Source organism: Phymastichus coffea, unplaced genomic scaffold, assembly GCF_024137745.1.
Source record: "Phymastichus coffea isolate CEN01 unplaced genomic scaffold, Cenicafe_Pcof_1.1 PCOF00017, whole genome shotgun sequence".
In the NCBI taxonomy this organism is placed as follows: Eukaryota; Metazoa; Arthropoda; class Insecta; order Hymenoptera; family Eulophidae; genus Phymastichus; species Phymastichus coffea.
In genome coordinates, this window is record NW_026706828.1 from 1,378,596 (window position 1) to 1,390,608 (window position 12,013).

General features: G+C 37.6%; 1 protein-coding gene across 1 annotated transcript in view; it reads right to left on the minus strand.

Annotated features, from left to right (window-relative positions):
- Positions 1–12,013, minus strand: part of LOC131675185 (ATP-dependent zinc metalloprotease YME1L) — a 173,688-nt gene that overhangs the window by 55,480 nt on the left and 106,195 nt on the right. The gene's annotated exons all lie outside the window — the stretch shown is intronic.

Sequence of the window (12,013 nt, forward strand, 5' to 3'; positions counted from 1 at the left end):
AGGGGCGGAATTATTGAGTGTAACCCGCTGGAAGATGAAGACTGAAAACTCTTCATCGAGAACAGTCTCGATGTAGAGCAAAATGTCGTTGTCATTTGCAAGTAAAGAACCGCTATGACGGCTTGTCAATTGGTGTCCGCGAAAGCATGAAACATAAGGCCTCCAGTAGTCGTTTGGCCGTTCCACCGCAGAATAAATAAATTTTGGTTTTCCTAATGCTTAAGTGGAATCCGAGTTACTTGTCGACCCAAGCCTTGAAAAAAAAGTTCGTCCCAGTTAATTTCCCTCCTCCAGAAATCTTGGATAATTAGCTTGACCACAACTAGAAGAGGTGTTTGTCAACCAGGAGGGTTAAAGAAGCTGGAGAGTTCGGTGAGGATCTTCAGCTTCGTGAACGAAAATTCTGTATTAATAGGAGGTAGTCAGAATCTGAACACATCAGTGGCCAGTTCCCAGCCGACGCCGAGTTTATGCTGTAACAGTCCAGTCTGATTTGTCCCTTTTTTCCTTCTGCAAAATAGCAACCCGTCGTGCACGAGACAATCAAAGAAAAGCGGTAATTGAGTGAAGGCGCTTTTATCACATATATGTAAATGTGTTAGAGCAACTCAGCGAAAATATTACCATATAAGGAGCGTGACGTCACGACCGTGGAAAATTTATTGTTTACAATGGAAAATCGACAATTATAAAGTTTTTCAAATGAACAAGAGCATTTTTTTAGTCAATTTTGATGCGCTGATATTGAATTTCATGTTGTTATAATTCTCAAGTCTGTATTTATTGGTTTAATTTAATTTACAAGTTAATAGTGTTAGTTATTTTGCAATAAATAATTATATTGTTAATTCGAATATGCGATTAAGTCCGCGACGTATTGAAACAGAGAAGCAAGAATTTGACACTTTGGTAACTGATTATTCACTGAATTATCAATAAATAAAAAAGTTATAATTTATTTAAACAATTAAAATTGCGTTGTTAGATAGCGAGTTAATTGTACATATCTGTAAAATTAATGACAATGATTGTCACTAATTTGCTGATTTTTAAATGGCTAAAAAAGAAATTTGCAAATTCGTTGTTTAATTATTATTCAAAATTGGATAGCTATATTAATCGTTTTTAATTTAAATAATGTTCCACTAATCACAAGCGATTTTTTAATGTAAAAATTTTCCGTAAATTTATTGTAAAATTGGCGTTATTTGATTATCAAATTGTACTACTTATAACTCTAAAAGGCAATTTTTCCTCGAGAAACAATTTATGTTAAAAAACTCGTTATTTCATATTTAATTTTTTAAATCATAAAATTGCAATTTCGACCGAGCCATTTTGCGACAAAACATGTGCAAAGTTTATATCAATTTAAAAATAGCGTTGTAGGGACTACCAAGCGTAGAAAGGAGCCTGTTTTCACAAGTATAAATTCGCTCGTCGCTGCGGCAAGAGGATTCACTATCCTACCTTGCTTAGCAGCGGGAGCATTGATTAGAAATAAAGCTCAGCAATCTCCTGAGACTAATTTCTTTATTCAGTGGTTAGCCTGCTAATTCCTCTCCTTTTGATACCTGAGCGCTCAACTCATAAGACTATCTCTCTTATGAGAAAAAAGTAGCCTTAGAGATCTCCTTCCTTCAACTTTATGAATTGTTGAGAATTTAGATTGAGTATTGGTTGTGACGCTGTCGGGCCTCTCCCCGATAGATGCAATTACGCCCAATTGTATTTCAAGACGGTTCATCGAGATAGAAAACTTTTCGTTTACTACTCGACAAATTTTGATATTTCATTTCTAGCAGAATATACACGTGTCTACTTCTTGCTACTTTCGGAAACGCGATTACAAACGCGATAGAAAGAGTCTGAACTATTATTTTGATAACGCGAGATAGACTCAAACGTTACAATGCATTGGGAAAAGGGTACTTAGCTGGGTCACAGGTGATTGTTTGCGAGACCTCGAACGAAAGAGCGGTATCACTGATAACCTACTTCCTGAGACAGAACTCGCTCGCTATGAAGAGTGCAAAGAGCTGGTTCCACAGACGGCAGTCGGACGCCAGATCGTGGTTACAGCTCAGAAAGTCATACATGTAGAAATTCTTTTCAATTATCTTTTGCATCAATAGAAAACAATCTCTTTCGCCTAAACATAGCTGCTTAATCGTACGAAGGACGAAGTATGAGACGTACATCTCACCGATGCGATGCTTTCTTCAGTAGACGATGACGGTAGCTATATGATCCTCTGCAGTTTTAATCCGGTGTGCAAGGCGTCGTTCACACTGTAGTCTATGAAGACAGGGCGAGACAAATTAAAGGTGACGCGGAATATCTTATCCTAGTCCATGCTGCTGTCTGATACTATGATTCGGGATGTAATTAGCTGATGCGAGAGGCGTGGTGAGTTCGTAGACTACAAAAAGCCTCATATAACTGAGGTTTAAATACTCGACTATGAATTTTATATCATTCTCGTCGAGTTCACGGTTCTGTTCCATTCGATGTCGCATCTATGTAAGCGTCGCCCAGGTCTGGGATAGACTCTCTTCAAGCAGGATGATGCATTTTGGCGGGAACGGAAACGACACAACTTACTGCCTGTTCGGCTCCACCGTACTCCTGCTAAATATTTGATTGCACTCTAGTACATATGCTACGTATATATTCAGGATCAACGCGATAAGTATATAAGTATGTCCTGACTTACTGACCTAAGTGGTTGGCGAATAGAGAGAAGAAGAGAGAGAGAGATATAGGTGTCTGTGTCTTCTCTCTACAGAGCTGATCTAACACAGTGGATACTATACTTGCTTAGACAGCTGTTAGTACCTTTTGATAGCTCTTAGCAGATTTCAGAAAAAGAGACCCTAAGAGCAGTCGCTTATTTGCTTACTCCTAGAGTTATACTCCTCCTAAGCACCTCTACCGGGAGTATCCTATCCTTCTCACTTTTTGTTTGGATCTATAATTATTCAATAACTTAATTTTATTAATTAACAATTCTTATTTTCATATTTTTCATTATTTATTTTATTATTTATTAGAAAGTTGGTTAGAAACTGCTAGCTATTTTAGTAACCACGCATGTCTATTTCTGCAGAAGTTTTCCGTTTTGTTTATTCAGTACACACCCTCGCCGAAGACTTATTTCACAAGGATACACGTCTGATCTGCGGAGCGTGCATACAGTTTGGTGATTATGAGTTGTGGCTGGGTCACGACCATCCAGCATCTATCCTCAATGCCAGTGCGTGTGGAGAATTGGACAGACGCGCATCAACGGCGTGCGCACGGCCGTTGTTGGAGAGCAGTGAACAGTACCGGCCTTTTGTGTAATCGACTTTACAGTCATCAAAAGACTATGCCCAAAAACTAGAAGCCAAATCATGCCTATAATTCACTTCAGATCATTACCCAATAATCATACACTATTTTTCAGAAATAAATACAAAAATAATTCTCTCTACAATACAAAAACAAACTAGGATACATCCCGAAAAATATTAAACGGAAAATTAAGGTGAACAATACCATTTAAAACTATTCTAGATATAGATAATGCAATAGAAAATTCAACTAGAATTATTTATAAAGTGATAAATAGTGCAACCCCTAAACACTTAATCAATTCAAAACACAACATATTATCTCGGAAACAATTTTAGAAAAATATGACAACAAACTAGAACAAACACTGACAAAATAAATTATAATCAATCAGTAAAAAAACTAAAAATAATTTGTTTGCGGGAATAAAATTTTGTTTAGTGAATTTAACTGTCATGAAAGCCGTAGATTATTTACTCTGGAAATCAAAAATAAAAATAAATTGCCCCTAACAGTTCTCTCTTCCTATACTAAACAGTAATAGAACATGGGTAAAAATAGAAATAGAAAAAGCTAACTCCTATGCTAAGCATTTAGAAAACGCATTTAAATCCTTACCACGTAGTATAATAAAAAAGGAATAGCCTTGATTAAGAATATCGAAGCATTTAACTGTAGTAATTACATAGTAAATAATGTAAAAGGAAATGAAATAAATCATATAATAGCAAATCTTACTAATAAAAAAAGGTCAAGATACCATATCATAAATAGAAAATTACTTAAGTAACTACCTCATGAAGCAATAAGATTCATTATCATTATAATGAATGCAATATTCGATTATATTATCATACTTTCCCACTCTACAGAAAATAGTAACAATTATATTAATTGAAAAATCAAAGAAAAATTGGTTCGGCACGTTTTGATTATCGCACCTGAAATGTATGTTTAGTTAAGCTTCATAAGCGTAGATGTAACTTTTGACTATTGTCAAACATTTTTCATCTGTGGACAGTACTTGCTGATAGCAGTAGCTATTATCAGTGCTTATAATTGAATAAGTTATAATTAATTAGAAAATAGTAATTTTACATGATAATTTGTGAATAAAATATTTTCTCAAATTATAAAAAATCCGAGAATCATGAGATTGTCTTTGCAAACTGTGTTTATTATGTTTAAAATAAAAGTCTGAAAAAAGTTTACAATTAGCGATACAATCAAATGAAAATTGAATAAATGCTGTACATATTATAGTGATGTTTTTAGAAAAGTTTCTAAAGTATTGTATCCATCGTGTAATGAGAAATTACATAGAGCTTCACAAGCCAACAAATAAATCAAAATTCCTAAAGCATAAAAATTCTTAGAAGTTCGAACGTCGTCGTTACGTAAAAAGTATTCGTGTCTCTTATAAATTTTGCTTTCTCAGGATAGATCCTGAAATTTGTTTAGTGATATACGAAATTTAATTTTGAATATGAGCAAACAAAGACAGTTAAGAAAGCTGCAATTGTAAAAACACAAAGTAATGAAAAGCGATATTCACAATCCTACAGTTTGATAGCTCGAGATAAAAAGCATCAATGTAATAAGACCAATTTAATCGAAAATTTAGTAAAGAGTGTAAGTCGTGCGGATAGAGCGAAACAAACAAACATGTGGAATCAAAACTTATAAAAAGTGTTGCACAGCAGAATAGTTTTAGTGATCAAATAAACTCAGAACATGACTCAATTTCAATATCACTTTTTCAAATGTGGTTTCATGAAAAACCATTGATCGTAATTTTGCGTTCTGCTAAACAGAAAAATTTTGTAATTTCTTTTAAATTTCTACAAAAATTCTAGGCAAATCTTAATTTATTGAAAAGAAAAGTACTGAATGTTGTAAAGTTTATTATATCAGAAACAAACAATAAAAACATAATTGAAAAAAACTTTAAATGTAAACTTCATGACTCAAGCCATTCATTTTACGATTTATTTGAAACAAGAATGTTTGATTTTGTACGTGAACAAGGTGACAAAATAGAAAAACGTAAGAAAATTCCTTACATTTAAGCAAACACCATGGTTGAAATTTTATGTAATATGAAATTTAGAAAAATGAATGAAAGCTAGCAATATGTCGAAAAATTATTTTATAAACTAATGATTAACATTGTTTATGGAAAAACTACTGAAAATAAGAGAAAGCAAACTGATGTGAAATTTGCTGACCAGTGGAGCGGTAGATATGGTGCAGATGCTCGGATGGTACTACCTAATTTCCATAGTAGCTCCATCTTTAATGAAAATTTAACAGCAATATAAATGCCGTTAATAATCATCAGCATTAATGAAACAGTACATATTAGACTATGTATGTTGGATCTTTCAAAAACATTGGTCTAAGATTTTCACGTTAGATATGTGAAATAGAGAATTGACTACAACTATAAATTAAACTATACAAATACAAATAGGGTTATTTATGAAACCCAAGACATTGATAAATTTGACATATCAGATTTTTGGTTTGATGTATCTCGAACTAAAAAAAAAATTATGTTTTTGAGGTCGCTGAATTGGATTCCGGAAATCCATCAAAATTGTTAAAATCAAATCACCAAATCAGCAATCCACAGCTTTTAGCTCTCTACGGAAAATTCCGAGGTAGAAATAAGTCGGCGGATATTTAATGCTGGGTTGGGGACAACGTTCAGGCTTGCATCGGCTCCTCCAACAACCATTGAGCCCTCCGCCACTGTGTAGACAGCCGAGTTAGGCGGGACATATGATTTCAGCTTCGATACGCGACCTGCTTCCAATTATCCGTTGTTACGATGTATCTCTGCGGCAAAATCATCTTTAGAGCCATATATGAGCCAGAATACTTCGGATCAAGTTTCAGGTTTCACCCTGCCGCGACATTCGACAGAGTACGAACTTTACGCAGCACTAAGTTATCTACATTAAACTAGACGGCGCCTCTATCCATACCATTTGTTTTATTGTCTTTTTTAGCTATCTTAGGCTTCCTCAATATGCCTGACATCCAGATTACACAGGACAGCCGAGCACTGAAATCGGTCCTTCCATGCCTCGGAAAAGCCTAATCATCGGGTCAAGCTTCTTCACCTCTCGTCGCAGAACCTTTATGAGCTGCTCTCTACCGAAGTAAAAGAAGGCCGGGGACTTTGTGCTTGACTGCCTGGTAGTGTTAATGGCGTGTTGACAATTGTGAAGGTGTTAATCCTAACTGCAGTGATTATGGCCGATAATGATGTCGATCAGGGGTTTCAGTGTTCCGATGACTCGTTCACAGAAATCGAAGTGTTGATGGTACGGCGGGATGAACACATGTTCAATTCTATACTCGGCTAATGTGCTCTTAAAATACGTGCGCCGCAATAATTCTTGACATTATTGACGAGATAAACCGGCACCTCCCATCAGAAGAGGATTAACTTTTCTAATGCCTGTGCCAGCACTTTCTCCGTCGCCGAAGTGAGAAACTTAAACTCTACCCACTTCGTGAACAAATCCTGCAACACGACCAAATACTTAAACCAATTCTTACTGCAGGGTAACTTGACCACGTTGGTTGCAACGACAGCTCATGGCCTCTCCACCAGATGCTTACTCATTAACCCTTTTGATGCTAGCTGATCTGCTTTGTACGTCTGGCACTCCTAGCATGATGCATAGAATTCTCGGACATCATACTACATTCCATGCCAGAAGTAATTTCACGCTATCACGCTTTCACGGTTGTATATTTTCTCACGATCGAAATGTCCACTGGACAGCTGGTAAAGTGCATCACGCATGACGCGCTCCCTATACTCAAGGGGCACAATGAGGTACCAGCACTGTATTTTGTGCATTCCCACATCGAGGAATTCGTTAATGCAAAATCAACATAATATTCTATCTTCCACCGCTCAATTTCTATACTTTACAGGTCTCTTTTCTTCATCCTGCATGCGTTAAATAATTAATTAATATTAACAATAATTAATATATAAGGGATTGGTAATTGAAGCGAATGCAGCAACTTCCTCCACATTATCGAACTCGCCACAGAAAACGCATCTGGAGCTTGATAAAGGTTTCTCTTCCAGTAATCCAATTCAAAGTCTTATTGCTCTGACTTGATCACCTCTCTTGCGAGCCGTCGTGACGTATCGGTCTTTGCTCCCGCAACCAAATCATAGACGTATGATCAGTAACAGCAATAAAATGCGTGCTCTTGATATATGGGTTTGAGCTTTTTAATAACGAAGAGCAAGAACAGACATTCCAACTCGGAAAACGTATTATTTCGCTCATGAGTATTTAACACACGACTAGCATAGCAGATAGCATAGACGTCACAATTATCGTCCTTCTGCAATAAACATGCGCCCAGCGCATAAGATAATGCATCACAATGACTTCGAAGGGCTTACTAAATTTGACATCTCTAATACCGGAGCCTCCGTAAGAACAAGCTTTAACCGCTCAAAATCAGTTTACTGTCCGAATTTTCAGTACCAGTGCCCCTTCTCATGAAGCAACTTCATTAGTGGCGTTTTAATCTCACTCTTGTGGTCAATAAACCGAGAGTACCATCCCGTCATTCCCTAAGAAACGTCTCAATTGTTTTATATTCTATGATGCAGGAAATTTCAGCACGGCCTTCACATGCTCCGGGTCCAGGCACAATCGATCAGCATCCAAATGGTCGCCGAAGATCAGGCTCGAACAACCAATCTTGCAATTCTTAACATTGATCTCCAAACCTGTGCTAACGATCCGCGATAATGCTCTCTCCAACTAAGCTAGATGTTTTTTGAAGGTTTCCGTTAACACTATCACGTCATACAAAACTTAAATATGTAAGGCTCGTACCTGGGGTCAAACAATGCATCCATAACTCTTGTGATTGTCACCGGTACTGTAATTAGCCCACTTCCCCCATGTAATTGCACTTCCAGAACCCACAGTTCGGAGCTCTGAAAATCATGTATTTCATGGTTTTCTTTGTCAAAAGCACCCGCAAGTAGGCGCATTTCAAATCGATCTTAGAAATGAACTACACCTTTCGCAGACTATTAAGGAAATTACCAACTCCGGGTGTCGGGTATGCTTCTATTAACATGACCTTATTGACAGGTGGCAAATCAGCTTATTTATTCTATTTGATTTCTTGATGACTATAGGCGCACTGCATTACTGGCTCTACGACGACCAAATAAGGATGTTTTCATATCACTCAGCGTATTAAGATCGGATAAGCTCTAGCATTTGCGGTAAATAACGCCACATACGAGTTTTCATCCGTCGCGTGCCCTGTACGTCAATCACGTATTCGATAAGGTCCATCCTATCTTGCAACATCTTTGGGACGACACGCTTAGATAGGATCTATATTCGTTCTCGCTGAAACGGTTGCAACATAGAAAAATCCGCGACCCCAGTTGATTATCAAGCCAGGGTGCCAGGCCAAATGCACGTTACTTTACCCAAAATCAAAAAATTGCACTGCTTACCCTGCTAATGCAAGCTCGCCTGCAGGTCGTATGCTCGCACGTGAAAGAGGAAAGAAAGAGAAGCCGCATACAAACCGTCGACACTAGGGCTCCTTGAGAAACCTATTTGGTCTACTCTTCTGCCAATTCTGAGGGCTGCTAATGTTGTTGCTACTGCGGGAGGCTATTGTTGTTCCGAGGAGTCGATGCGATTGGGGACAGCTGGTGTTGTTGCGGTTGCGCGTTATTGTTGTTGCCTATCAAGATTGTTGTCTACTTGCTGATATTGCCATGAGCTGATTTTGCTGTTACTCGTTATTGTTACAAAAAACTACGTATTGCATGAGGTGTTGATCGGAGAATAAAGAAAAAATTCTTGGCGAGAGACGAAGTGCCATTATCAAAAACCGATCTTTTATGGCCGCCGGTCAGCATGCTCATCGGCCGGCTTCCAAGCTCCGCGATGCGTCGTCTTACATAGTGACCTCGAACTAATCTCTCTCTCTCTCTCTCTCTCTCTCTCTCTCTCTCTGTCTTTGACCTCCTTACGGGCCCTATTGCAATCATGACAGTGCCCAAAAGTGAAGCTAACGCACACTCACTCCGAATCTTCGTCCCTCTTTTTCTCCTCTTCTTCCATCTTCAGCAAGCCACCTAGGGAGAGGGGGAACAGGATAGTAGTTGATAACTCAACAAAAGGGAAAAATAAACGTGAATGTATAAAAAACAAACGTACTCTCAAGGATTGGCGACAATACGTGAACGGGAGGGCTAACCTCAAATGGTAGATCTAGAAATCCTAATTACAAACTCCTCAAGACAACGTTTACTATTACCAGACTTAAGAAACATAATTTAATGAAAATATAAATACGAGGTGTGTTCAAAAAGTAAGGTGACTTTGTATTTTTAAGAAAAAATATTTATTTATTTATCAATATTTATGTTGTCCCCATCAAAGTAATCCCCCTCAGATACAATATACTTATGCCAACGGTTTTTCCAATCCTCAAACCACTTCTCATAAGCACTTTTCAGTATAGCCTGAAGCTCTTCCAGCGATGCAGTCTTTATCTCTTCAATCGTTGCAAATCTCCGTCCTTTCATAGGTCTCTTTAGTTTTGGGAATAAGAAAAAGTCACATGGAGCCAAATCCGGTGAATATGGTGGCTGAGGCATGATTGTGGTGTTGTTTTTGGCCAAAAAATCTCTCACAAGCAAAGATAAGTGAGCAGGGGCATTATCGTGATGCAAAAGCCATGAATTGTTTTTCCACAATTCTGGGCGTTTTCTTCGTATTGCTTCTCGCAAACGGCGCATAACTTCAAGATAATACTGTTTATTGACCGTACGTCCATATGGTAAGAACTCCTGATGCACCATGCCATGGTAATCGAAGAAAACAGTGAGCAAAACTTTGACATTTGATCGAACTTGGCGTGCTTTTTTCGGTCTTGGCTCATCTGGGCTCTTCCATTGGGACGATTGGACTTTGGTTTCGATATCATAACCATATACCAATGATTCGTCATCAGTTATGACCCTTTTGAGTAAATCTGGATCGTCGTTGACGTCATTCAACAGTTCTTGAGCGATGCTCATGCGACGGTTCTTTCGGTCAAAATTTAGCAATTTCGGAACAAACTTCGCTGACACACGTCTCATGCCCAAAACGTTAGAAAAAATTTCATGGCACGAGCCAAGCGATATACCAACATCCTCAGCAACTTCTCTGATAGTGATTCGACGATTTTCCAGAACAATTTTCTTCACTGCTAGAACGTTTTCATCAGTTGTTGACGTGCTTGGGCGTCCAGAGCGAGGCTCGTCATTGGCATCTTCCCGGGCATCTTGGAAGAGTTTGTACCATTTGTAAACATTTGTTTTACTTAGAATAGTTTCACCGTATGCCACCGTCAACATTTCAAGTATTTCGGAGCACTTTATTTTATTTTTTACACAAAATTTGATGCAAATCCTTTGATCCATATTTTTCGATAGCAAGAAATCGCCGAGCACGCAAAACACTTATAACCTTTACGCCTCTCACAACCAAACAAAAAATGCTATATACTTGAAACTTGGTACAGATGTTCGGGAAGAGTGTACCAACATAACAAAACAAAAAAAATCGATAATCGAAAGTACGTTGCCCGTCAAATTTGAAAAGTCACCTTACTTTTTGAACACACCTCGTAAACCAAAATATATACAGTATGTCTGTTATGAGGGGGTGGGTAGGGGGATATTTAAAAAAAAACGCTGTGGCTAGTTTAAATATAACATGATAACGACTAAATTCTATTTAATGATCCCTCTTCTGTAGGTAAATTTAATTTTAAGAATAGTATTGATATGTTTTATTTGAAAAAGTAATTTTTCGGGTCAAACGCCCGAGTCGATAAGAGATCATCGGAATCGATGGTCGAATTAGTTACTAATCGATTCATCTACCATAGAGTAGATTACTGATTAGTTAATCTATAAAATAATTATAAGCAAACAATGTGGCGGTAGCTTGGGCATCGTTGTTCATAACCTCGTCGTTCGCGCATGTGTTTTTGCTGTGTGCAATTTGAGTAATGATATTATGTACAAGTTATGTGGATCTTGGAGACCAACGATACCAAGAAGCCTGAAACGATAACTAATTGCTCAAAGTTTTTCTCTATCATTGAAAAATATTTCAAAATTTATGTGAACAATTAAGAAAACCGCGGTATAATTATCTTATCGATCATTGAAAGCTACTCGAAGCACTTGGTGCTGTTAAAATAAGTAATCAGAAGCGATGCCACAGGTCTAAATGGCAGACGACAAAACCATGGTCAGCATCAAGTTATTCACTATCACTACATTTCTGCTCTCCATTCTCCCACAAATATTTGATAAGTTTTCGTCGCTTTCTAATCTCGTAGATATTCGATGTACGTCACTTCTATCTTCGATGCGACCCTCATGACGTGGCGGTAGGTATTAAGTTCAGGTTTACATTAGGAATCCATAGCTGGTAGCTTAGTTGTTCGAGGTGTTGTTCATGATAAAGGCGTGTAATCAGGTGATTTTCTACGTTTGATAATTGCTCAGAGCACTTCTTGCTATTAAACTATTTAATTTGGTCATATTTAAAAGTCGCAAGTAGTTATATCGTGACTGTATGGAAGCTGGCGGAGC